This window comes from Oncorhynchus kisutch, linkage group LG19 (assembly GCF_002021735.2).
Source record: "Oncorhynchus kisutch isolate 150728-3 linkage group LG19, Okis_V2, whole genome shotgun sequence".
NCBI lineage: Eukaryota > Metazoa > Chordata > Actinopteri > Salmoniformes > Salmonidae > Oncorhynchus > Oncorhynchus kisutch.
Genome location: NC_034192.2, coordinates 53,854,720 through 53,879,686, shown reverse-complemented (window position 1 = coordinate 53,879,686; position 24,967 = coordinate 53,854,720). Strand labels below are relative to the sequence as shown.

Here is a 24,967-nt window from a genome sequence, read left to right as displayed (position 1 = left end):
GCAGGGAGAGAGAGAGGAGGGAGAGAGAGAGGAGGGAGAGGGAGAGGAGGGAGAAAGAGAGGAGGGAGAAAGAGAGGAGGGATGAAAGAGAGGAGTGGAGAGAGAGAGCAGGGAGAGAGAGAGGAGGGAGAGAGAGATCAGGGAGAAAGAGAGGAGGGAGAAAGAGAGCAGGGAGAAAGAGAGGAGTGGAGAGAAAGAGCAGGGAGAGAGAGAGGGGGAGAGAGAGAGGATGGAGAAAGAGATCAGGGAGAAAGAAAGGAGTGGAGGGAGAGAGTAGGGAGAAAGAGAGGAGTGGAGAGAGACAGCAGGGGGAAAGAGAGGTGGGAGAGAGAGGAGGGAGAGAGAGAGGAGGGAGAAAGAGAGGAGGGAGGAAGAGAGCAGGGAGAGAGAGAGGAGGGAGAAATAGAGCAGGGAGAGAGAGAGGAGGGAGGAAGAGAGGAGAGAGAAAGAGAGCAGGGAGAGAGAGAGGAGGGAGAACGAGAGGAGAGAGAAAGAGAGGAGGGAGAAAAAGAGGAGTGGATGGAGAGAGGAGGAAGAGAGAGAGCAGGGAGAGAGAGAGGAGGGAGAAAGAGAGGAGTGAGAAAGAGAAGAGGGAGAAAGAGAGGAGTGGAGAGAGAGGAGGGAGAAAGAGAGGAGTGGAGAAAGAGAGGAGGGAGAAAGAGAGGAGGGAGAACGAGAGGAGAGAGAAAGAGAGGAGGGAGAAAAAGAGGAGTGGATGGAGAGAGGAGGAAGAGAGAGAGCAGGGAGAGAGAGAGGAGGGAGAAAGAGAGGCGGGAGATAGAGAGGAGGGAGAAAGAGAGGATTGGAGAGAGAGAGGAGGGAGAAAGAGAGGAGTGGAGAAATAGAGGAGTGAGAAAGAGAGCAGGGACAGAGAGCAGGGAGAGAGAGAGGATGGAGAAAGAGAGGAGTGAGAAAGAGAGGAGGGAGAAAGAGAGGAGTGGAGAGAGAGAGAGGAGGGAGAAAGAGAGGAGGGAGAAAGAGAGCAGGGAGAGAGAGAGGAGTTAGAAAGAGAGGAGTGGAGAGAGAGAGGAGGGAGAAAGAGAGGAGTGGAGAGAGAGAGGAGAGAGGAGTGGAGGGAGAGAGGAGGGAGAAAGAGAGGAGAGAGAAAGAGAGGAGGGAGAAAAATAGGAGTGGATGGAGAGAAGAGGGAGAGAGAGAGCAGGGAGAGAGAGAGGAGGGAGAAAGAGATGAGCAAGAAAGAGAGGAGGGAGAAAGAGAGGAGTGAAGAGAGAGAGGAGGGAGAAAGAGAGGAGTGGAGAAAGAGAGGAGGGAGAAAGAGAGCAGGGAGAGAGAGCAGGGAGAGAGAGAGGATGGAGAAAGAGAGGAGCGAGAAAGAGAGGCGGGAGAAAGAGAGGAGTGGAGAGAGAGAGGAGGGAGAAAGAGAGGAGGGAGAAAGAGAGCAGGGAGAGAGAGAGGAGGTAGAAAGAGAGGAGTGGAGAGAGAGAGGAGGGAGAAAGAGAGGAGGGAGAAAGAGAGGAGGGAGAGAGAGAGGAGTGGAGAGAGAGAGGAGTGGAGGGAGAGAGGAGGGAGAGAGAGAGGAGTGGAGGGAGAGAGAGAGGAGTGGAGAGCTGAGATAGTTTCAGTGTCTCAAACACACACATATTACTATGAAAGGTTACTTCATTCTCCTTACAATTTATTTCAACTTGAGATGAAAAGTTTGCACTGCTGAACTACCAGTTGTCTAACCCCTTAATTTCCCACACATACCCCCTTCATTGTCCGTGTTGTCGGCACAGGAGGTCTCCATGGCAACGCTGCATCCGGCACCCCTCCAGCCTGTCTGGCATTCACAGTGCCAGTTCTGCTCCCCTATGGTACACTGACCATTACCATTACACAGGTTAGGACAGCCATCTGAGGAGAGGGAGGGGGGGGAGAGGAACGTGGGATGTAGAGAGAGAGATAAAGATATATAGGGGGGAAGGAGAGAGAGAGAGAGAGTAAGAGAGGGAGCGAGAGAGAGAGAGAGAGAGAGGGGGAGAGATAGAGAGGGGGGAGAAAAAGTGAGAGAGTGGGGAGAGAGAAAGGGGGTAGGGAGAGAGAGAGGGGGGGGAGGGAGGGAGAGATAGAGAGGGGGGAGAAAAAGTGAGAGAGTGGGGAGAGAGAGCGGGGAGAGGGAGAGAGAGAGAGGGGGAGGGAGAGGGAGAGAGAGAGGGGAGGGAGATATGGGGGAGGAAGAGAGAGAGGGGATGGAGAGAAAGCGAGGGGGAGAGAGGGGGGAGAGAGAGCAAGAGAGAGAGAGAGGGGGGAAGATAGGGAGAGAAAGGGGTAAGAGAGAGTGAGGGGGAGGGAGAGAGAGATGGGAGGGAGGGAGAGAGAGGGGAAGGGCAGAGAGAGAGTGAGAGAGGAGGGGGGCAGGGGGAGGGAGGGGGAGAGAGAGTGGGAGGATGAGGGAGAGTGAGGGGTGAGGTAGAGAGGGGGAAAGAGAGAGAGAGAGAGAGCGGGGTAGAGAGTAAGGGATAGGCAGAGAGAGAGTGGGGGTAGAGAGAGAACAAATGGGTGGAAGAGAGAGATAGAAGGGAGAGAGAGAGTGATAGATGAGGAGGGAGAGAGAAAGAGAGACATACTTTATTGTGTTTTAATGCATTAAAGGTCTCAGTCAAGCCAATGATTATGGTAAAGCATTCCTGAAAGTCACATTGATTGACCACACAACACATCAATTAGATATCTGCAGGGCAATTTAATTTACATTCTCCATACTGTGTACCCAACCAGCTCTCACAGTCTCACGTCAGAATGAGACGTTCATCCATGTTTCTCAAACATCAAATTTCAAAGTTGTTCCAAACGTCAAATTTGAAAGTGTTTAAGGTTAAGTCCAGGCATCAGCTCCTAAATTATAAGGTTGAGGCATTAACTCTGAGTGGTTAAGGTGTGGCATTAACTCTGAGTGGTTAAGGTTGGGCATTAACTCTGAGTGGTTAAATCTTCTACGGGATCGGTGTCCCACCCACGGGGAGGTTCGCCTAACGTGCGCTAATGTGATTAGCATGACGTTTTAAGTAACAAGAACATTTCCCAGGACATAGACATCTCTGATATTGGCAGAAAGCTTAAATTCTTGTTAAATCCAATTTACAGTAGCTTTTACAGTGAAAGAATTGCAATGCTATTGTTTGTGGAGAGAGCAGTTATGAACATGAAAATGTATTAATAAACCAATTAGGCACATTTGGGCAGTCTTGATACAACATTTTGAACAGAAATGGAATGGATCATTGGATCGGTCTAAAACTTTGCACATACACTGATGCCGTCTAGTGGCCAAAATCAAAATTGCGCCTAACCTGGAATAATACATTATGGCCTTTCTCTTGCATTTCAAATATGATGTAAAAAAAACAAAAAAAAACAACGCATGTTTTTTTTCTTTGTATTATCTTTTACCAGATCTATTGTGTTATATTCTCCTACATTCATTTCACATTTCCACAAACTTCAAAGTTTTTCCTTTTCAAATGGTATCAAGAATATGCAGATCCTTCCTTCAGGTCCTGAGCTACAGGCAGTTAGATTTGGGTATGTCATTTTAGGCAAAAATGGGAAAAAAGGGTCCGGCCCTCAGACCAGCCATGTACTGTTCTGCCTAACTGAGTGTTGAGTGTGTATGTGTGTGTGTATGTGTGCGTTGGCCCAGGACCATAGAGCACAACAGAGTGTTAGCCATGATTGTCTGTAAAATGGATCCATTTTAAGCAGACCGACCGTTATGCAGAGCAAGGACAGCAGAATCTATATGGGGCATTGATCGGCTAGCCAGGCAGGCAGGCAGGCAGCCAGGCAGGCAGGCAGGCAGGCAGGCAGGCCCTCTCCTTAATGCTAGAGGACGATTAAATTCCCCTCATACTAACCAGAATAAAGTGGGATTTCAGAAACTATTAAGTCCATTCCCCTCACTAATGTAGTTGGATGTGATGAAATCCCCCTTAAAAAGCCTTGGGTTATGGGTCAGCACACACAGAGAGGGAAGGAGAGAGTGTGTTTGTGAGAGAGAGAGAGAGAGAGAGAGAGAGAGAGAGAGAGAGAGAGAGAGAGAGAGAACAGAAAAGAACAGAGGAGTAGATAGAAGACGTGGTGTCCTACAGACAGTTGGTCCCATTCCCCAGCAGCAGTAGCAGCAGTTGTGTCATCCAGCTGTCTCCTCCTTAAAGGTCAGTTAGTGAAGGTTAGAGACATAAATCCTAAAACCATGGATAGACCTGATGACAACACACTATGAAACACCCTGGCACATAAAACTCTCTTTCCAATCTGAACTCTCTCTCTCTCTTTACTCTTTTTTTCTCAATCTACATATGAGCTCTTCCTCTCTTTCCATTCTCTCTCCATTTCTCCCTCTATCTCTGTCACTCTCTCTTCTTCCTCGTCCCACATCTCGCCTCTCTCTCTCTCTCCTCCCCCTCCTCCTCATCTCTTTCTCTCCCTCCTGCTCCCCCTCTCTCTCCTCTTCCTTGTCTCCCATCTCTCCCCCCTCACTTCTTCCTCCTGCCCTCTCCCCTGGGTACTACTCTGTACAACAGTGAAAGCCATCTTATTAACTTTAGTAGGGCAGAGGACACTCCAAACCATCCACAGGGGATCTATAGCCTTCTGTTCAATTCAGTTTGGTTGGGGGACATTGGATCCTGTCACAGGACTTTAACACAACTCCTAACCTTTGGGTGTGTGTGGTGTGGTGTGGTGTGTGTGTGTAAACAAACACCCTGTCATGTGTATGTATGGTAGATATCACTGTTTCGCTGTGATCTCTGTCACAAGTGGAAACGTTTGTGGTTCAGAACTGGATCAATTCGTAGTTCCAATAATGGTGGACAGACCTGCTGGTGTCTTTATAAGTAGACAGAGAGACTGGGGTTAGTATTCCTTATATGTCTCTCTACACACACACACACACACACACACACACACACACACACACACACACACACACACACACACACACACACACACACACACACACACACACACACACACACACACACACACACACACACACACACACACACACACCTGTTCTGTTAAATTCCCCCATATGAGAGAGTGGCTGAGGGGAACTGTTATGCTTTATAGAGTGCTTCATTTGAGCCAGATACTGAAACCTTCCAGGTACTAGTCCAACGCTCTAACCACTAGGCTACCCTGCCGGATACTGAAACCTTCCGGGTACTAGTCCAACGCTCTAACCACTAGGCTACCCTGCCGGATACTGAAACCTTCTGGGTACTAGTCCAACGCTCTAACCACTAGGCTACCCTGCCGGATACTGAAACCTTCCGGGTACTAGTCCAACGCTCTAACCACTAGGCTACCCTGCCGGATACTGAAACCTTCCGGGTACTAGTCCAACGCTCTAACCTCTAGGCTACCCTGCCGGATACTGAAACCTTCCGGGTACTAGTCCAACGCTCTAACCACTAGGCTACCCTGCCGGATACTGAAACCTTCCGGGTACTAGTCCAACGCTCTAACCACTAGGCTACCCTGCCGGATACTGAAACCTTCCGGGTACTAGTCCAACGCTCTAACCACTAGGCTACCCTGCCGGATACTGAAACCTTCCGGGTACTAGTCCAACGCTCTAACCACTAGGCTACCCTGCCGGATACTGCCGGAACAGGATCAGGCACCTCTCCGTTTTGGACTGTTTTGTTCCCTATTTGTTCCTGTTCCTAACCTAATTGGCCAGATGAAAAATTACTTTAACTTCAATGTAATTGTTTTAATACAAGCGTTCAAAGACCATTCGAGTTGCTTTCTCCTGCCCACAAAAAAGCGTAATGTGAAAAAATTGATTTTGAGCACGGGCCAAATATTCTAAGGGTTGATTTGGGTTGGGCCGGTCCGGATTTATGGGTTGCGCAACATTTTAAACTATGTTTGAGACCAACGCATGTGTGAGAAGCACTAGCGGTTCTTGGGGGGGGGCAACAATTTTGGACCCCCTAAATGTGGAGTATGAAATAATTTTTACATAACAAATTTTTGCTATCATTCTTTTTTTTACATCCATTATTAGACAGTGGCAACGATGATGATTATGAACATGGTCTTTTGCCTGCTAATGCCTGCAATGCAGTGAAGAAAACGATATGACAACAATAACGTCTAATGTAACTGGCCCCTCCAACAGTACAACTGGCCCCAGCTTGCCCCCCCCCCCCTCCCCAGTTGAAATGGTCTAGAACCGCCACTGGTGAGAAGTGCGCCAGTATCTCACATAACTAGAATGAGAGTCACTTTCTATGATCTATGCCCCTCTCCGCTCTGATAGACATGAGCCTGCAACTCTCATCTCTCCACCGTTGCACTTCATAATTTATTTCCTTATACTGTAGAATCAAAGGGTTCTGGAGGAAAGGCAGCATCCTCATCCTCATAAACACATGTCACAAAGTTATATAATTACTGCTGCCTGTTCAGAAATAAATTAAATCATTCAGAATAGCCTACTACACCATTAGAAGGACTATAATTTAGCCACAGGATCAATAGTTTATTTATTTTTAATAGTCTAGCTGTGGATTGTAGCCCAATAACAAGGAAAAGCCTATACTCGGGAACGCGCGGCGAATCTGTCAGTGAAAAAACACCAAGCAGACAAACCAAGCCTTTCTGTCACGTTCTGACCTTAGTTCTTTTATTATGTCTTTGTTTTAGTATGGTCAGGGCGTGAGTTGGGTGGGTTGTCTATGTTAGTTTTTCTATGATTTGCTATTTCTATGTTTGGCCTGGTATGGTTCTCAATCAGAGGCAGCTGTCAATCGTTGTCCCTGATTGAGAACCATTAAGGTAGCCTGTTTTCTATGGGTGATTATTTTCTGTTTTCTGTTGTGTGTCTGCACCACCCAGAACTGTTTTCTGTTGTGTGTCTGCACCAGCCAGAACTGTTTTCTGTTGTGTGTCTGCACCAGCCAGAACTGTTTTCTGTTGGGTGTCTGCACCAGCCAGAACTGTTTTCTGTTGGGTGTCTGCACCAGCCAGAACTGTTTTCTGTTGGGTGTCTGCACCAGCCAGAACTGTTTTCTGTTGTGTGTCTGCACCAGCCAGAACTGTTTTCTGTTGGGTGTCTGCACCAGCCAGAACTGTTTTCTGTTGGGTGTCTGCACCAGCCAGAACTGTTTTCTGTTGGGTGTCTGCACCAGCCAGAACTGTTTTCTGTTGTGTGTCTGCACCACCCAGAACTGTTTTCTGTTGTGTGTCTGCACCAGCCAGAACTGTTTTCTGTTGTGTGTCTGCACCAGCCAGAACTGTTTTCTGTTGGGTGTCTGCACCAGCCAGAACTGTTTTCTGTTGTGTGTCTGCACCAGCCAGAACTGTTTTCTGTTGTGTGTCTGCACCAGCCAGAACAGTTTTCTGTTGTGTGTCTGCACCAGCCAGAACTGTTTTCTGTTGTGTGTCTGCACCAGCCAGAACTGTTTTCTGTTGGGTGTCTGCACCACCCAGAACTGTTTTCTGTTGTGTGTCTGCACCAGCCAGAACTGTTTTCTGTTGGGTGTCTGCACCAGCCAGAACTGTTTTCTGTTGGGTGTCTGCACCAGCCAGAACTGTTTTCTGTTGGGTGTCTGCACCAGCCAGAACTGTTTTCTGTTGGGTGTCTGCACCAGCCAGAACTGTTTTCTGTTGGGTGTCTGCACCAGCCAGAACTGTTTTCTGTTGGGTGTCTGCACCAGCCAGAACTGTTTTCTGTTGGGTGTCTGCACCAGCCAGAACTGTTTTCTGTTGTGTGTCTGCACCACCCAGAACTGTTTTCTGTTGTGTGTCTGCACCAGCCAGAACTGTTTTCTGTTGTGTGTCTGCACCAGCCAGAACTGTTTTCTGTTGGGTGTCTGCACCAGCCAGAACTGTTTTCTGTTGTGTGTCTGCACCAGCCAGAACTGTTTTCTGTTGTGTGTCTGCACCAGCCAGAACTGTTTTCTGTTGTGTGTCTGCACCAGCCAGAACTGTTTTCTGTTGGGTGTCTGCACCAGCCAGAACTGTTTTCTGTTGTGTGTCTGCACCAGCCAGAACTGTTTTCTGTTGTGTGTCTGCACCAGCCAGAACTGTTTTCTGTTGTGTGTCTGCACCAGCCAGAACTGTTTTCTGTTGTGTGTCTGCACCAGCCAGAACTGTTTTCTGTTGTGTGTCTGCACCACCCAGAACTGTTTTCTGTTGTGTGTCTGCACCAGCCAGAACTGTTTTCTGTTGTGTGTCTGCACCAGCCAGAACTGTTTTCTGTTGTGTGTCTGCACCAGCCAGAACTGTTTTCTGCTGTGTGTCTGCACCAGCCAGAACTGTTTTCTGTTGTGTGTCTGCACCAGCCAGAACTGTTTTCTGTTGTGTGTCTGCACCAGCCAGAACTGTTTTCTGTTGTGTGTCTGCACCAGCCAGAACTGTTTTCTGTTGTGTGTCTGCACCACCCAGAACTGTTTTCTGTTGTGTGTCTGCACCAGCCAGAACTGTTTTCTGTTGTGTGTCTGCACCACCCAGAACTGTTTTCTGTTGTGTGTCTGCACCAGCCAGAACTGTTTTCTGTTGTGTGTCTGCACCAGCCAGAACTGTTTTCTGTTGTGTGTCTGCACAAGCCAGAACTGTTTTCTGTTGTGTGTCTGGACCAGCCAGAACTGTTTTCTGCTGTGTGTCTGCACCAGCCAGAACTGTTTTCTGTTGTGTGTCTGCACCAGCCAGAACTGTTTTCTGTTGTGTGTCTGCACCAGCCAGAACTGTTTTCGGTCGTTTCTCTTTGTTATTTTTGTTATTTCCGTGTTCATTCTAATAAATATGGTCCTCACCTTCTTCCACCATCGACGACTGTTACACTTTCGCAATATTTCAAATACAATATGTGTCTCCACACACCTAGGACTAGGCTATTGATGGATTCAAGACAAGGTCGTTTTTGCCAATGTCAAAGTAGCCTGCCATTTTGATCATTTGTTAGGTATTAAAAAAGATTCTGCTACAGTCTCCAGTCATCTAAAATGAAGTAGATTTGCATGAAATGTGTTTATAAAAGGCCAACATTTTTCTGGACCGTAAGCTACTAAAAATGTCTCCCATGTGTGCAACTTCTGTAAGTGCCTCTATTCTACTGATCTATGCCACTACGCAAATGTGATGATATGCATGCAATCCTTTAATACGAAGGTGCTTTTTTTTCTTATGCATTCTGGTACCTCAGAACTCCCCAGGTCACCCCCCTCTAGTGCTCACTTTTTGTTCCGGCACCTCACGATTGACAAATTAAGCCCTGGTTAAATAGTCCCATATGAGAGAGAGGCTGAGGGGGACTGTTCTGTTATACACCCCCATATGAGAGAGAGGCTGAGGGGGACTGTTCTGTTATACACCCCCATATGAGAGAGAGGCTGAGGGGGACTGTTCTGTTATATACCCCCATATGAGAGAGAGGCTGAGGGGGACTGTTCTGTTATACACCCCCATATGAGAGAGAGGCTGAGGGGGACTGTTCTGTTATACACCCCCATATGAGAGAGAGGCTGAGGGGGACTGTTCTGTTATACACCCCCATATGAGAGAGAGGCTGAGGGGGACTGTTCTGTTATATACCCCCATATGAGAGAGAGGCTGAGGGGGACTGTTCCGTTATACACCCCCATATGAGAGAGAGGCTGAGGGGGACTGTTCTGTTATATACCCCCATATGAGAGAGTGGCTGAGGGGGACTGTTCTGTTATACACCCCCATATGAGAGAGAGGCTGAGGGGGACTGTTCTGTTATACACCCCCATATGAGAGAGAGGCTGAGGGGGACTGTTCTGTTATATACCCCCATATGAGAGAGAGGCTGAGGGGGACTGTTCCGTTATACACCCCCATATGAGAGAGAGGCTGAGGGGGACTGTTCTGTTATATACCCCCATATGAGAGAGTGGCTGAGGGGGACTGTTCTGTTATACACCCCCATATGAGAGAGAGGCTGAGGGGGACTGTTCTGTTATATACCCCCATATGAGAGAGAGGCTGAGGGGGACTGTTCTGTTATACACCCCCATATGAGAGAGAGGCTGAGGGGGACTGTTCTGTTATACACCCCCATATGAGAGAGAGGCTGAGGGGGACTGTTCTGTTATACACCCCCATATGAGAGAGAGGCTGAGGGGGACTGTTCTGTTATACACCCCCATATGAGAGAGAGGCTGAGGGGGCCTCACCATGGAAAAATAAAGGTTAATAGACACAGCTTGAACTATGATCTCTGGATAGTAACCCCTGGCTACAGTGGCTGAGAGGTTGTGGATAGTAACCCCTGGCTACAGTGGCTGAGAGGTTGTGGATGGTAACCCCTGGCTACAGTGGCTGAGAGGTTGTGGATGGTAACCCCTGGCTACGGTGGCTGAGAGGTTGTGGATGGTAACCCCTGGTTACAGTGGCTGAGAGGTTGTGGATAGTAACCCCTGGCTACAGTGGCTGAGAGGTTGTGGATGGTAACCCCTGGTTACAGTGGCTGAGAGGTTGTGGATAGTAACCCCTGGCTACAGTGGCTGAGAGGTTGTGGATGGTAACCCCTGGCTTCAGTGGCTGAGAGGTTGTGGATGGTAACCCCTGGCTACGGTGGCTGATAGGTTGTGGATGGTAACCCCTGGCTACGGTGGCTGAGAGGTTGTGGTTGGTAACCCCTGGCTACAGTGGCTGAGAGGTTGTGGATCACAACCCCTGGCTACAGTGGCTGAGAGGTTGTGGATAGTAACCCCTGGCTACAGTGGCTGAGAGGTTGTGGATAGTAACCCCTGGCTACAGTGGCTGAGAGGTTGTGGATGGTAACCCCTGGCTACAGTGGTTGTGTGGTTGTGGATAGTAACCCCTGGCTACAGTGGCTGATAGGTTGTGGATGGTAACCCCTGGTTACAGTGGCTGAGAGGTTGTGGATAGTAACCCCTGGCTACAGTGGCTGATAGGTTGTGGATAGTAACCCCTGGCTACAGTGGCTGTGAGGTTGTGGATAGTAACCCCTGGCTACAGTGGCTGAGAGGTTGTGAATGATAACCCCTGGCTACAGTGGCTGAGAGGTTGTGGACGGTGTCCCCTGGCTACAGTGGCTGAGAGGTTGTGGATGGTAACCCCTGGCTACAGTGGCTGATAGGTTGTGGATAGTAACCCCTGGCTACAGTGGCTGATAGGTTGTGGATGGTAACCCCTGGTTACAGTGGCTGAGAGGTTGTGGATAGTAACCCCTGGCTACAGTGGCAAATAGGTTGTGGATAGTAACCCCTGGCTACAGTGGCTGAGAGGTTGTGAATGATAACCCCTGGCTACAGTGGCTGAGAGGTTGTGGATGGTGTCCCCTGGCTACAGTGGCTGAGAGGTTGTGGATGGTAACCCCTGGCTACAGTGGCTGATAGGTTGTGGATAGTAACCCCTGGCTACAGTGGCTGATAGGTTGTGGATGGTAACCCCTGGCTACGGTTGCTGTGAGGTTGTGGATGATAACCCCTGGCTACAGTGGCTGAGAGGTTGTGGATGGTGTCCCCTGGCTACAGTGGCTGAGAGGTTGTGGATGGTAACCCCTGGCTACAGTGGCTGATAGGTTGTGGATAGTAACCCCTGGCTACAGTGGCTGATAGGTTGTGGATGGTAACCCCTGGCTACGGTTGCTGTGAGGTTGTGGATAGTAACCCCTGGCTACAGTGGCTGAGAGGTTGTGGATGGTAACCCCTGGCTACAGTGGCTGATAGGTTGTGGATGGTAACCCCTGGCTACGGTTGCTGTGAGGTTGTGGATAGTAACCCCTGACTACAGTGGCTGAGAGGTTGTGGATGGTAACCCCTGGCTACAGTGGCTGATAGGTTGTGGATGGTAACCCCTGGCTATGGTGGCTGTGAGGTTGTGGATAGTAACCCCTGGCTACAGTGGCTAAGAGGTTGTGGATGGTAACCCTTGGCTACAGTGGCTGAGAGGTTGTGGATGGTAACCCCTGGCTACAGTGGCTGATAGGTTGTGGATGGTAACCCCTGGCTACAGTGGCTGAGAGGTTGTGGATGGTAACCCCTGGCTACAGTGGCTGATAGGTTGTGGATGGTAACCCCTGGCTACAGTGGCTGAGAGGTTGTGGATGGTAACCCCTGGCTACAGTAGCTGTGAGGTTGTGGATGGTAACCCCTGGCTACATTAGCTGAGAGGTTGTGGATGGTAACCCCTGGCTACAGTGGTTGTGTGGTTGTGAATTGTAAAACACTGGTTGGTTGGTAACAGACAGACAGACAGACAGACAGACAGACAGACAGACAGACAGACAGACAGACAGACAGACAGACAGACAGACAGACAGACAGACAGACAGACAGACAGACAGACAGACAGACAGACAGACAGACAGACAGACAGACAGACAGACAGATATAGAAATATAGACAGCACACAGATGACTAGTCTACTGGGCCAAGCTTACCAACGCCAGCCAGCCCCAAACCCACAGACGACTTAGCAGCGACTAGTTCCTACTACTATGCAGCACGAGAAGCTAAACGCTGAACACCAAAATACAGTTTTACCTTTGTCAACCAAGTCCCACATGTCTGCATTGAGAGAAAACATGCAGAGGTTGAGAGAGTGGCGTTATGAAAAAAAGGAACGTAAGGAGTTAAAAATGCAAGCACATGCATAGCCTACAGTAGATCACATGCATAGCCTACAGTAGATCACATGTATAGCCTACAGTAGATCACATGCATAGCCTACAGTAGATCACATGCATAGCCTACAGTAGATCACATGATAGCATACAGTAGATCACATGCATAGCCTACAGTAGATCACATGCATAGCCTACAGTAGATCACATGCATAGCCTACAGTAGATCACATGGATAGCCTACAGTAGATCACGTGCATAGCCTACAGTAGATCACATGCATAGCCTACAGTAGATCACATGCATAGCCTACAGTAGATCACATGCATAGCCTACAGTAGATCACATGCATAGCCTACAGTAGATCACATGCATAGCCTACAGTAGATCACATGCATAGCCTACAGTAGATCACATGCATAGCCTACAGTAGATCACATGCATAGCCTACAGTAGATCACATGCATGGCCTACAGTAGATCACATGCATAGCCTACAGTAGATCACATGCATAGCCTACAGTAGATCACATGCATAGCCTACAGTAGATCACATGCATAGCCTACAGTAGATCACATGCATAGCCTACAGTAGATCACATGCATAGCCTACAGTAGATCACATGCATAGCCTACAGTAGATCACATGCATAGCCTACAGTAGATCACATGCATAGCCTACAGTAGATCACATGCATAGCCTACAGTAGATCACATGCCTAGCCTACAGTAGATCACATGCATGGCCTACAGTAGATCACATGCATAGCCTACAGTAGATCACATGCATAGCCTACAGTAGATCACATGCATAGCCTACAGTAGATCACATGCATAGCCTACAGTAGATCACATGCATGGCCTACAGTAGATCACATGCATAGCATACAGTAGATCACATGCATAGCCTACAGTAGATCACATGCATAGCCTACAGTAGATCACATGCATAGCCTACAGTAGATCACATGCATAGCCTACAGTAGATCACATGCATAGCCTACAGTAGATCACATGCATAGCCTACAGTAGATCACATGCATAGCCTACAGTAGATCACATGCATGGCCTACAGTAGATCACATGCATAGCCTACAGTAGATCACATGCATGGCCTACAGTAGATCACATGCATAGCCTACAGTAGATCACATGCATAGCCTACAGTAGATCACATGCATGGCCTACAGTAGATCACATGCATAGCCTACAGTAGATCACATGCATAGCCTACAGTAGATCACATGCATAGCCTACAGTAGATCACATGCCTAGCCTACAGTAGATCACATGCCTAGCCTACAGTAGATCACATGCATAGCCTACAGTAGATCACATGCCTAGCCTACAGTAGATCACATGCATAGCCTACAGTAGATCACATGCCTAGCCTACAGTAGATCACATGCCTAGCCTTGATCAGCACCCACAAGCAGACTAGTGAGGAGACACAGCATACAAAGCTGCCCTAGTTTCTAGTGGGGAACAGAGAGTTGATCTCACAAAGTGTTGTTCCCCCCCACTGTGTTTCTGACACCGGAGTTTTCTGAGGAAAAGCGCTGCTCGTTGAAATGGTGAATGGGAAATTGAACTTCCTATTTCAAAGCATTATGGGTAAATCAAAAAATAGCGAGGCATCTAACCTTCTATCAATCTATCCTGCACACACACACACACACACACACACACACACACACACACACACACACACACACACACACACACACACACACACACACACACACACACACACACACACACACACACACACACACACACACCTCATCCTCTCCCCACCTACCGATGGTGCAGTGTTCTCCATTCCAGCCCTGGTGACACTGGCACTTGCCGTCTTTGCAGGTTCCATGTTTGATGCACAGTGGGTTACACACTCGCTGGTCACACCCGGTACCCGTCCAGCCCTCCTCACAATGACACGCTGCGCCCAAACACACACCATGTGTCCCGCAGTCCACAGAACACACTTCTGTAGAGAGGGAGAGAGGCATGTAAAGAGTTACACACAGCTACTGTCATTGGGGTTGGGGTTGGGTTAGGTATAACTACTAGAGTCAGGGTAAACCACTAGTTGGGTTAGGTATAACTACTAGAGTCAGGGTAAACCCCTGGTTGGGTTAGGTATAACTACTAGAGTCAGGGTAAACCACTAGTTGGGTTAGGCATAACTACTAGAGTCAGGGTAAACCCCTGGTTGGGTTAGGTATAACTACTAGAGTCAGGGTAAACCCCTGGTTGGGTTAGGCATAACTACTAGAGTCAGGGTAAACCACTAGTTGGGTTAGGTATAACTACTAGAGTCAGGGTAAACCACTAGTTGGGTTAGGTATAACTACTAGAGTCAGGGTAAACCACTAGTTGGGTTAGGCATAACTACTAGAGTCAGGGTAAACCACTAGTTGGGTTAGGCATAACTACTAGAGTCAGGGTAAACCACTAGTTGGGTTAGGTATAACTACTAGAGTCAGGGTAAACCACTAGTTGGGTTAGGCATAACTACTAGAGTCAGGGTAAACCACTAGTTGGGTTAGGTATAACTACTAGAGTCAGGGTAAACCACTAGTTGGGTTAGGCATAACTACTAGAGTCAGGGTAAACCACTAGTTGGGTTAGGCATAACTACTGGAGTCAGGGTAAACCACTAGTTGGGTTAGGCATAACTACTAGAATCAGGGTAAACCACTAGTTGGGTTAGGCATAACTACTAGAGTCAGGGTAAACCCCTGGTTGGGTTAGGCATAACTACTAGAGTCAGGGTAAACCACTAGTTGGGTTAGGCATAACTACTAGAGTCAGGGTAAACCCCTGGTTGGGTTAGGCATAACTACTAGAGTCAGGGTAAACCCCTGGTTGGGTTAGGCATAACTACTAGAGTCAGGGTAAACCCCTGGTTGGGTTAGGCATAACTACTAGAGTCAGGGTAAACCACTAGTTGGGTTAGGCATAACTACTAGAGTCAGGGTAAACCCCTGGTTGGGTTAGGCATAACTACTAGAGTCAGGGTAAACCACTAGTTGGGTTAGGCATAACTACTAGAGTCAGGGTAAACCCCTGGTTGGGTTAGGCATAACTACTAGAGTCAGGGTAAACCCCTGGTTGGGTTAGGCATAACTACTAGAGTCAGGGTAAACCCCTGGTTGGGTTAGGTATAACTACTAGAGTCAGGGTAAACCACTAGTTGGGTTAGGCATAACTACTAGAGTCAGGGTAAACCCCTGGTTGGGTTAGGCATAACTACTAGAGTCAGGGTAAACCCCTGGTTGGGTTAGGCATAACTACTAGAGTCAGGGTAAACCACTAGTTGGGTTAGGCATAACTACTAGAGTCAGGGTAAACCCCTGGTTGGGTTAGGCATAACTACTAGAGTCAGGGTAAACCCCTGGTTGGGTTAGGCATAACTACTAGAGTCAGGGTAAACCCCTGGTTGGGTTAGGCATTACTAGAGTCAGGGTAAACCCCTGGTTGGGTTAGGCATAACTACTAGAGTCAGGGTAAACCACTAGTTGGGTTAGGCATAACTACTAGAGTCAGGGTAAACCCCTGGTTGGGTTAGGCATAACTACTAGAGTCAGGGTAAACCCCTGGTTGGGTTAGGCATAACTACTAGAGTCAGGGTAAACCACTAGTTGGGTTAGGCATAACTACTAGAATCAGGGTAAACCACTAGTTGGGTTAGGCATAACTACTAGAGTCAGGGTAAACCCCTGGTTGGGTTAGGCATAACTACTAGAGTCAGGGTAAACCCCTGGTTGGGTTAGGCATAACTACTAGAGTCAGGGTAAACCACTAGTTGGGTTAGGCATAACTACTAGAGTCAGGGTAAACCCCTGGTTGGGTTAGGCATAACTACTAGAGTCAGGGTAAACCCCTGGTTGGGTTAGGCATAACTACTAGAGTCAGGGTAAACCACTAGTTGGGTTAGGCATAACTACTAGAGTCAGGGTAAACCCCTGGTTGGGTTAGGCATAACTACTAGAGTCAGGGTAAACCCCTGGTTGGGTTAGGCATAACTACTAGAGTCAGGGTAAACCCCTGGTTGGGTTAGGTATAACTACTAGAGTCAGGGTAAACCACTAGTTGGGTTAGGCATAACTACTAGAGTCAGGGTAAACCCCTGGTTGGGTTAGGCATAACTACTAGAGTCAGGGTAAACCCCTGGTTGGGTTAGGCATAACTACTAGAGTCAGGGTAAACCACTAGTTGGGTTAGGCATAACTACTAGAGTCAGGGTAAACCCCTGGTTGGGTTAGGCATAACTACTAGAGTCAGGGTAAACCCCTGGTTGGGTTAGGCATAACTACTAGAGTCAGGGTAAACCCTGGTTGGGTTAGGCATTACTAGAGTCAGGGTAAACCCCTGGTTGGGTTAGGCATAACTACTAGAGTCAGGGTAAACCACTAGTTGGGTTAGGCATAACTACTAGAGTCAGGGTAAACCCCTGGTTGGGTTAGGCATAACTACTAGAGTCAGGGTAAACCACTAGTTGGGTTAGGCATAACTACTAGAATCAGGGTAAACCACTAGTTGGGTTAGGCATAACTACTAGAGTCAGGGTAAACACCTGGTTGGGTTAGGCATAACTACTAGAGTCAGGGTAAACCACTAGTTGGGTTAGGCATAACTACTAGAGTCAGGGTAAACCACTAGTTGGGTTAGGCATAACTACTAGAGTCAGGGTAAACCACTAGTTGGGTTAGGCATAACTACTAGAGTCAGGGTAAACCACTAGTTGGGTTAGGTATAACTACTAGAGTCAGGGTAAACCACTAGTTGGGTTAGGCATAACTACTAGAGTCAGGGTAAACCACTAGTTGGGTTAGGCATAACTACTAGAGTCAGGGTAAACCACTAGTTGGGTTAGGCATAACTACTAGAGTCAGGGTAAACCCCTGGTTGGGTTAGGCATAACTACTAGAGTCAGGGTAAACCCCTGGTTGGGTTAGGCATAACTACTAGAGTCAGGGTAAACCCCTGGTTGGGTTAGGTATAACTACTAGAGTCAGGGTAAACCACTAGTTGGGTTAGGCATAACTACTAGAGTCAGGGTAAACCCCTGGTTGGGTTAGGCATAACTACTAGAGTCAGGGTAAACCCCTGGTTGTGTTAGGCATAACTACTAGAGTCAGGGTAAACCACTAGTTGGGTTAGGCATAACTACTAGAGTCAGGGTAAACCCCTGGTTGGGTTAGGCATAACTACTAGAGTCAGGGTAAACCCCTGGTTGGGTTAGGCATAACTACTAGAGTCAGGGTAAACCACTAGTTGGGTTAGGCATAACTACTAGAGTCAGGGTAAACCCCTGGTTGGGTTAGGCATAACTACTAGAGTCAGGGTAAACCCCTGGTTGGGTTAGGCATAACTACTAGAGTCAGGGTAAACCACTAGTTGGGTTAGGCATAACTACTAGAGTCAGGGTAAACCCCTGGTTGGGTTAGGCATAACTACTAGAGTCAGGGTAAACCCCTGGTTGGGTTAGGCATAACTACTAGAGTCAGGGTAAACCACTAGTTGGGTTAGGCATAACTACTAGAGTCAGGGTAAACCACTAGTTGGGTTAGGCATAACTACTAGAGTCAGGGTAAACCCCTGGTTGGGTTAGGCATAACTACTAGAGTCAGGTTAAACCCCTGGTTGGGTTAGGCATAACTACTAGAGTCAGGGTAAACCACTAGTTGGGTTAGGCATAACTACTAGAGTCAGGGTAAACCCCTGGTTGGGTTAGGCATAAATACTAGAGTCAGGCTAAACCACTAGTTGGGTTAGGCATAACTACTAGAATCAGGGTAAACCACTAGTTGGGTTAGGCATAACTACTAGAGTCAGGGTAAACCCCTGGTTGGGTTAGGCATAACTACTAGAGTCAGAGTAAACCACTAGTTGGGTTAGGCATAACTACTAGAGTCAGGGTAAACCACTAGTTGGGTTAGGCATAACTACTAGAGTCAGGGTAAACCACTAGTTGGGTTAGGTATAACTACTAGAGTCAGGGTAAACCACTAGTTGGGTTAGGTATAACTACTAGAGTCAGGGTAAACCACTAGTTGGGTTAGGTATAACTACTAGAGTCAGGGTAAACCCCTGGTTGGGTTAGGCATAACTACTAGAGTCAGGGTAAACCCCTGGTTGGGTTAGGTATAACTACTAGAGTCAGGGTAAACCACTGGTTGGGTTAGGCATAACTACTAGAGTCAGGGTAAACCCCTGGTTGGGTTAGGTATAACTACTAGAGTCAGGGTAAACCACTGGTTGGGTTAGGTATAACTACTAGAGTCAGGGTAAACCACTAGTTGGGTTAGGTATAACTATTAGAGTCAGGGTAAACCACTGGTTGGGTTAGGCATAACTACTAGAGTCAGGGTAAACCCCTGGTTGGGTTAGGTATAACTACTAGAGTCAGGGTAAACCACTGGTTGGGTTAGGTATAACTACTAGAGTCAGGGTAAACCACTGGGTAGCTTGGATTGGGGTTAGGATAAAAGGCAAGGAGGATTGGGCAATATTTAAGGGTTAGGCCCACCCAAACGGTAAGGCGTTAGATGAGGTACCAATTTACAGAACAGTCTGGTTCCATCCAGTTATGGTTAGAGGTAAAGGGTTAAGGTTAGAGGTCAGAGGTTACAGATTACATAATAGGGTACTACTGACCTACTGAGCAGTCTGGTCCCATCCAGTTAGGGTTAGAGGTAAAGGGTTAAAGTTAGAGGTCAGAGGTTACAGATTACAGATTAGGGTACTACTGACCTACTGAGCAGTCTGGTCCCATCCAGTTGGGGTCACAGCTACAGAGACCAGTGTCTGGTATGAATGCACCGTGGCCATGGCATTGGTCTGGGCACAGTGCCCGCTGCAGCTCACAGTGTGGGCCGCCCCAGCCGGGTTTACAGTGGCACTCCCCATTCACACAGATACCGTTAGTAGAACAGGTCGGGTCCAGGCAGTCCACTACAGACAGAGAGGAGGAGAGAGAGAGAGGGGGAGGGAGGGAAAGAGAAAGGGAGAAAATAAGGAGAGAGAAAGAGGGAGAAAGAGTGGGGGGAGAGAGAGAGAGAAAGATAATAACGTATAAAATATTGAGAAATACTAGCTTCGTGTTTCCTTCATCTGATTTTTTGCAGCATCTCGTGATACACGTTAGCAATTGTCTTCACACAGCCTTTCACAGGCATTTAATAAGTCAATACTTTTCACTCAGAAGGCTGCGTTTTCTCACATATAACCTTCCCTGTATCTTAGTGTGTGTGTGCTAATGCACTGGGGATAATCTGACATTGGCAGGCTGGCTGACAGGCAGATGTGAGGATGAACAGTGAGTGAAAACCAATTTGACAAATTACCCCCTCCTGGCAAACTATGAGTCCCCACTCCCCTCCTTCTCCTGTCCTACCCTCATTCCCCAAATCCCCCTAACTCCCTCTTTTCGACACCTCCCCCTTCTCTTCCTGCTTCTTTACCACTCCCTCTCTCCCCAATCCCCCTTTCCCTCTGCTGACTACCCACTCTCTCTCCTTCCCATTCCTCCCCCTTCGCTCCCTCTCTCCACCTGTCTAAAACCTCCCTCCCCACTCATTTTCACACGCTGCTGTCTGGGCGCTCCATTCTGTTGGCGAGGCAGAAATGGAGGGTCACACGTATAGATTTATGTGTCATCGCCACTTCAGGTAAATTGTTTGAGTGACTCGGGCGTGATGGATATCACATTGAAGAGAGAGAGAAGGGGAAAAAGGTGGATAAGAAACAGAGGGGGAAAGGAGGGGGTAAATGAAGAGTGGAGGAAAATGCTGACCCTGTTCTCTGCCCTCCTCTGTGGCTCTGCTTCTATATGTCACTTCTCTCTCTCTTTCTCTCTTTTCATCTACCTCTTTTCTTCTCTATCATGACCATATGCTCACATCTTCACTCCCTTTCTTTCTGTCTTTCCAGTCACCTGTCCTCTCCCTCACCTCTTCAGATCTCAACCTGTCCTCTCCCTCACCTCTTCAGATCTCAACCTGTCCTCTCCCTCACCTCTTCAGATCTCAACATGTCCTCTCCCTCACCTCTTCAGATCTCAACCTGTCCTCTCCCTCACCTCTTCAGATCTCAACATGTCCTCTCCCTCACCTCTTCAGATCTCAACCTGTCCTCTCCCTCACCTCTTCAGATCTCAACCTGTCCTCTCCCTCACCTTTTCAGATCTCAACCTGTCCTCTCCCTCACCTCTTCAGATCTCAACCTGTCCTCTCCCTCGCCTCTTCAGATCTCAACCTGTCCTCTCCCTCACCTCTTCAGATCTCAACCTGTCCTCTCCCTCACCTCTTCAGATCTCAACCTGTCCCCTCCCTCACCTCTTCAGATCTCAACCTGTCCTCTCCCTCACCTCTTCAGATCTCAACCTGTCCTCTCCCTCACCTCTTCAGATCTCAACCTGTCCTCTCCCTCACCTCTTCAGATCTCAACATGTCCTCTCCCTCACCTCTTCAGATCTCAACCTGTCCTCTCCCTCACCTCTTCAGATCTCAACATGTCCTCTCCCTCACCTCTTCAGATCTCAACCTGTCCTCTCCCTCACCTCTTCAGATCTCAACCTGTCCTCTCCCTCACCTTTTCAGATCTCAACCTGTCCTCTCCCTCACCTCTTCAGATCTCAACCTGTCCTCTCCCTCACCTTTTCAGATCTCTCCCCTGCTCTCTCTACCCTCTCTCTCTTATTTCCCTCCCTCCCTCCCTCCCTCCCTCCCTCCCTCCCTCCCTCCCTCCCTCCCTCCCTCCCTCCCTCCCTCCCTCCCTCCCTCCCTCCCTCCCTCCCTCCCTCCCTCCCTCCCTCCCTCCCTCCCTCCCCCTTTATCTCTGTAGATCTCCAGAGTTAATGTGTAGCAGGCTGATCCGTCTTAACAGGATCAATAGAACAGTGATAACCACTTAATCAGATGTGATGTATCTGGCTGCTCCTCCATCCTTCATCTGTTTATAGAGAAACACAACGGGACCACTGGGGAGGAGAGGACGCTGTGACGAGCTGGGACTGGGAGGCTGCTGATAACTGCTGTGTGTGTGATGTGATTGTTGAGTGTAAGGAGCTACACACTATACATCTTCCATTCCATCACACACTCCATGACACACACTACCCCTCATCACACACCCCCACCAACCCACCCGCCCCCAAACACACACTCTCTCCCCTCACCTTTGGCACAGTTGTCTCCCTTGTACCCCAAGGAGCAGACACAGGTCCCGTCAGTACAGGTCCCATGTCCACTACAGAGAGGGTCAATGCAGTGGGTGGTGGGGACGGCACACTCTGCTCCCTTCCATCCACTGTAGCAGATACAGGATCCCTTATCATACTGACCATTACCACTACACAGCACTGGACAGGCCTCTGGAGAGAGAGAGAGAGAGAGAGAGAGAGAGAGAGAGAGAGAGAGAGAGAGAGAGAGAGAGAGAAAAGAGAGGGTGGAGAGGAAAGATAGAATGTGTAGAAGAAAAGGAAAAAAGGTATAAAGAGGTGGTCAGAGAACAGTATGTCTGATGGTCATAGCAGAGTAAATAGCAGTATGTCTGATGGTCATAGCAGAGTAAATAACAGCATGTCTGATGGTCATAGCAGAGTAAATAACAGTATGTCTGATGGTCATAGCAGAGTAAATAACAGTATGTCTGATGGCCATAGCAGAGTAAATAACAGTATGTCTGATGGTCATAGCAGAGTAAATAACAGTATGTCTGATGGTCATAGCAGAGTAAATAACAGCATGTCTGATGGTCATAGCAGAGTAAATAACAGCATGTCTGATGGTCATAGCAGAGTACATAACAGTATGGTCTCAGGGTCATAGCAGAGTAAATAGCAGTATGTCTGATGGTCATAGCAGAGTAAATAACAGTATGTCTGATGGCCATAGCAGAGTAAATAACAGTATGGTCTCAGAGCCATAGCAGAGTAAATAGCAGTATGTCTGATGGTCATAGCAGAGTAAATAACAGTATGGTCTCAGGGTCATAGCAGAGTAAATAGCAGTATGTCTGATGGTCATAGCAGAGTAAATAACAGTATGTCTGATGGCCATAGCAGAGTAAATAACAGTATGGTCTCAGGGCCATAGCAGAGTAAATAACAGTATGCCTGACTGCCATAGCAGTGTAAATAACAGTATGTCTGATGGCCATAGCAGAGTAAATAACAGTATGGTCTCAGGGTCATAGCAGAGTAAATAACAGAATGGTCTCAGGGTCATAGCAGAGTAAATATCAGTATGTCTGATGGTCATAGCAGAGTAAATAACAGTATGTCTGATGGTCATAGCAGAGTACATAACAGTATATCTGATGGTCATAGCAGAGTAAATAACAGTATGTCTGATGGCCATAGCAGAGTAAATAACAGCATGTCTGATGGTAACAGCAGAGTAAATAACAGTATGCCTGATGGTCATAGCAGAGTAAATAACAGTATGTCTGATGGTAATAGCAGAGTAAATAACAGCATGTCTGATGGTCATAGCAGAGTACATAACAGCATGTCTGATGGTCATAGCAGAGTACATAACAGTATGTCTGATGGTAATAGCAGAGTAAATAACAGTATGTCTGATGGTCATATCAGAATACATAACAGTATGTATGATGTCATAGCAGAGTAAATAACAGCATGTCAGAGGGTCATGAGGGTGCGTGTGTGTATGTGTGAGCGGTAGAGAGAGAGAGAGATAGAGAGAGATAGCAACAGTGACATGGTAGAGTAATTACACAGAGAGGTAACTAAACTATTAATCAGTGAACAGTCTTCTTCCCCAGGTGAACTAAGAGACATGTTGGCTTTAAACTGCCATGTATCACAGTTCTGTCTCTACACAGCCCCAAGCTGCACACTATCCTGTGTGTGAGTCTGCATGCCTACCTTTGGAGCAGTCCATGCCATGGAACCCAGGGAAGCAGTGACACACACCAGACACACACTCTCCGTTGCCATGACAATTACGGGGACACTCCTGTACCGAGTCTGTAAAGGGAGAAGAGAGAGAGAGAAATAAAGAAAGAAAGAGATAGATTGGATAAGAGGGAAATAAAGAGAGATTGAGAAGAGTGTCAAACTCCAGCCTGTAGTCATTTAGTTCAACAACACAACAACATTCATATAGTTTATATTTCATATGCTTACAGCAAACTCATAAACCATCAGCATGTATGTTTCTTCCACTGTTCCTCTTACAGGTAGTACAATCCATCCATCCACCCATCCATCTAAATCATGTTTCTCTCTGGGGTCATCAATACTTTATTCCGGTGTTCCTCTCCACATTCTACCTTTGTGTGTGTGTGCATTTTCAGCACTCTACCCATGTCTAAGTGGTTTGTGTGTGAGGAGAACAAGTTTGGACAAGAACAGGAGGTTTTGAGGTTTTCACTCTCTCCACTTCCCTCTCTCTCTATGCCACATTTACTCTCTCCACTCTCTCCCTCTCTCTCCACCCCATTTACTCTCTCCACTCTCTCTCTCTCCCTCTCTCTCCACCCCATTTTCTCTCTCCACTCTCTCCCTCTCTCTCCACCCCATTTACTCTCTCCATTCTCTCCACCCCATTTACTCTCTCCACACTGTCCACTCTCTCCATCCCTCTCTTCACCCCATTTACTCTCTCCACTCTCTCCCTCTCTCTCCACCCCATTTACTCTCTCCACTCTCTCTCTCCCTCTCTCTCCACCCCATTTTCTCTCTCCACTCTCTCCCTCTCTCTCCACCCCATTTACTCTCTCCATTCTCTCCACCCCATTTACTCTCTCCACACTATCCACTCTCTCCATCCCTCTCTCCACCCCATTTACTCTCTCCATTCTCTCCATCCCTCTCTCTCCACCTCGTTTACTCTCTCCACTCTCTCCACTTCCCTCTCTCTCCATCCCATTTACTCTCTCCATTCTCTCCACCCCATTTACTCTCTCCACTCTCTCCATCCCTCTCTCTCCATCCCATTTACTCTCTCCATCCCTCTCTCCACCCAATTTACTCTCTCCACTCTCTCCATCCCTCTCTCCACCCCATTTACTCTCTCCACTCTCTCCACTTTCCTCTCTCTCCACCCCATGTACTCTCTCCACTCTCTCCATCCCTCTCTCTCCACCCCATTTACTCTCTCCACTCTCTCCACCCCATTTACTCTCTCCACTCTCTCCATCCCTCTCTCTCCACCCCATTTACTCTCTCCATTCTCTCCACCCCATTTACTCTCTCCACTCTCTCCATTCCTCTCTCTCTCCACCTGATTTACTCTCTTCACTCTCTCCATCCCTCTCTCTCCACCCCATTTACTCTCTCTACTCTCTCCACTTCCCTCTCTCCCTCGACATCTCGCCCCTTCCCTCTCTCAGCACGATGCCTTACTTAACTCAAACCTAC

At 47.9% G+C, this 24,967-nt stretch overlaps 1 pseudogene; it reads right to left on the bottom strand.

Annotated features, from left to right (window-relative positions):
- The window catches only part of LOC109910198 (teneurin-2-like), a 331,746-nt pseudogene that overhangs the window by 55,638 nt on the left and 251,141 nt on the right, over positions 1-24,967 (bottom strand).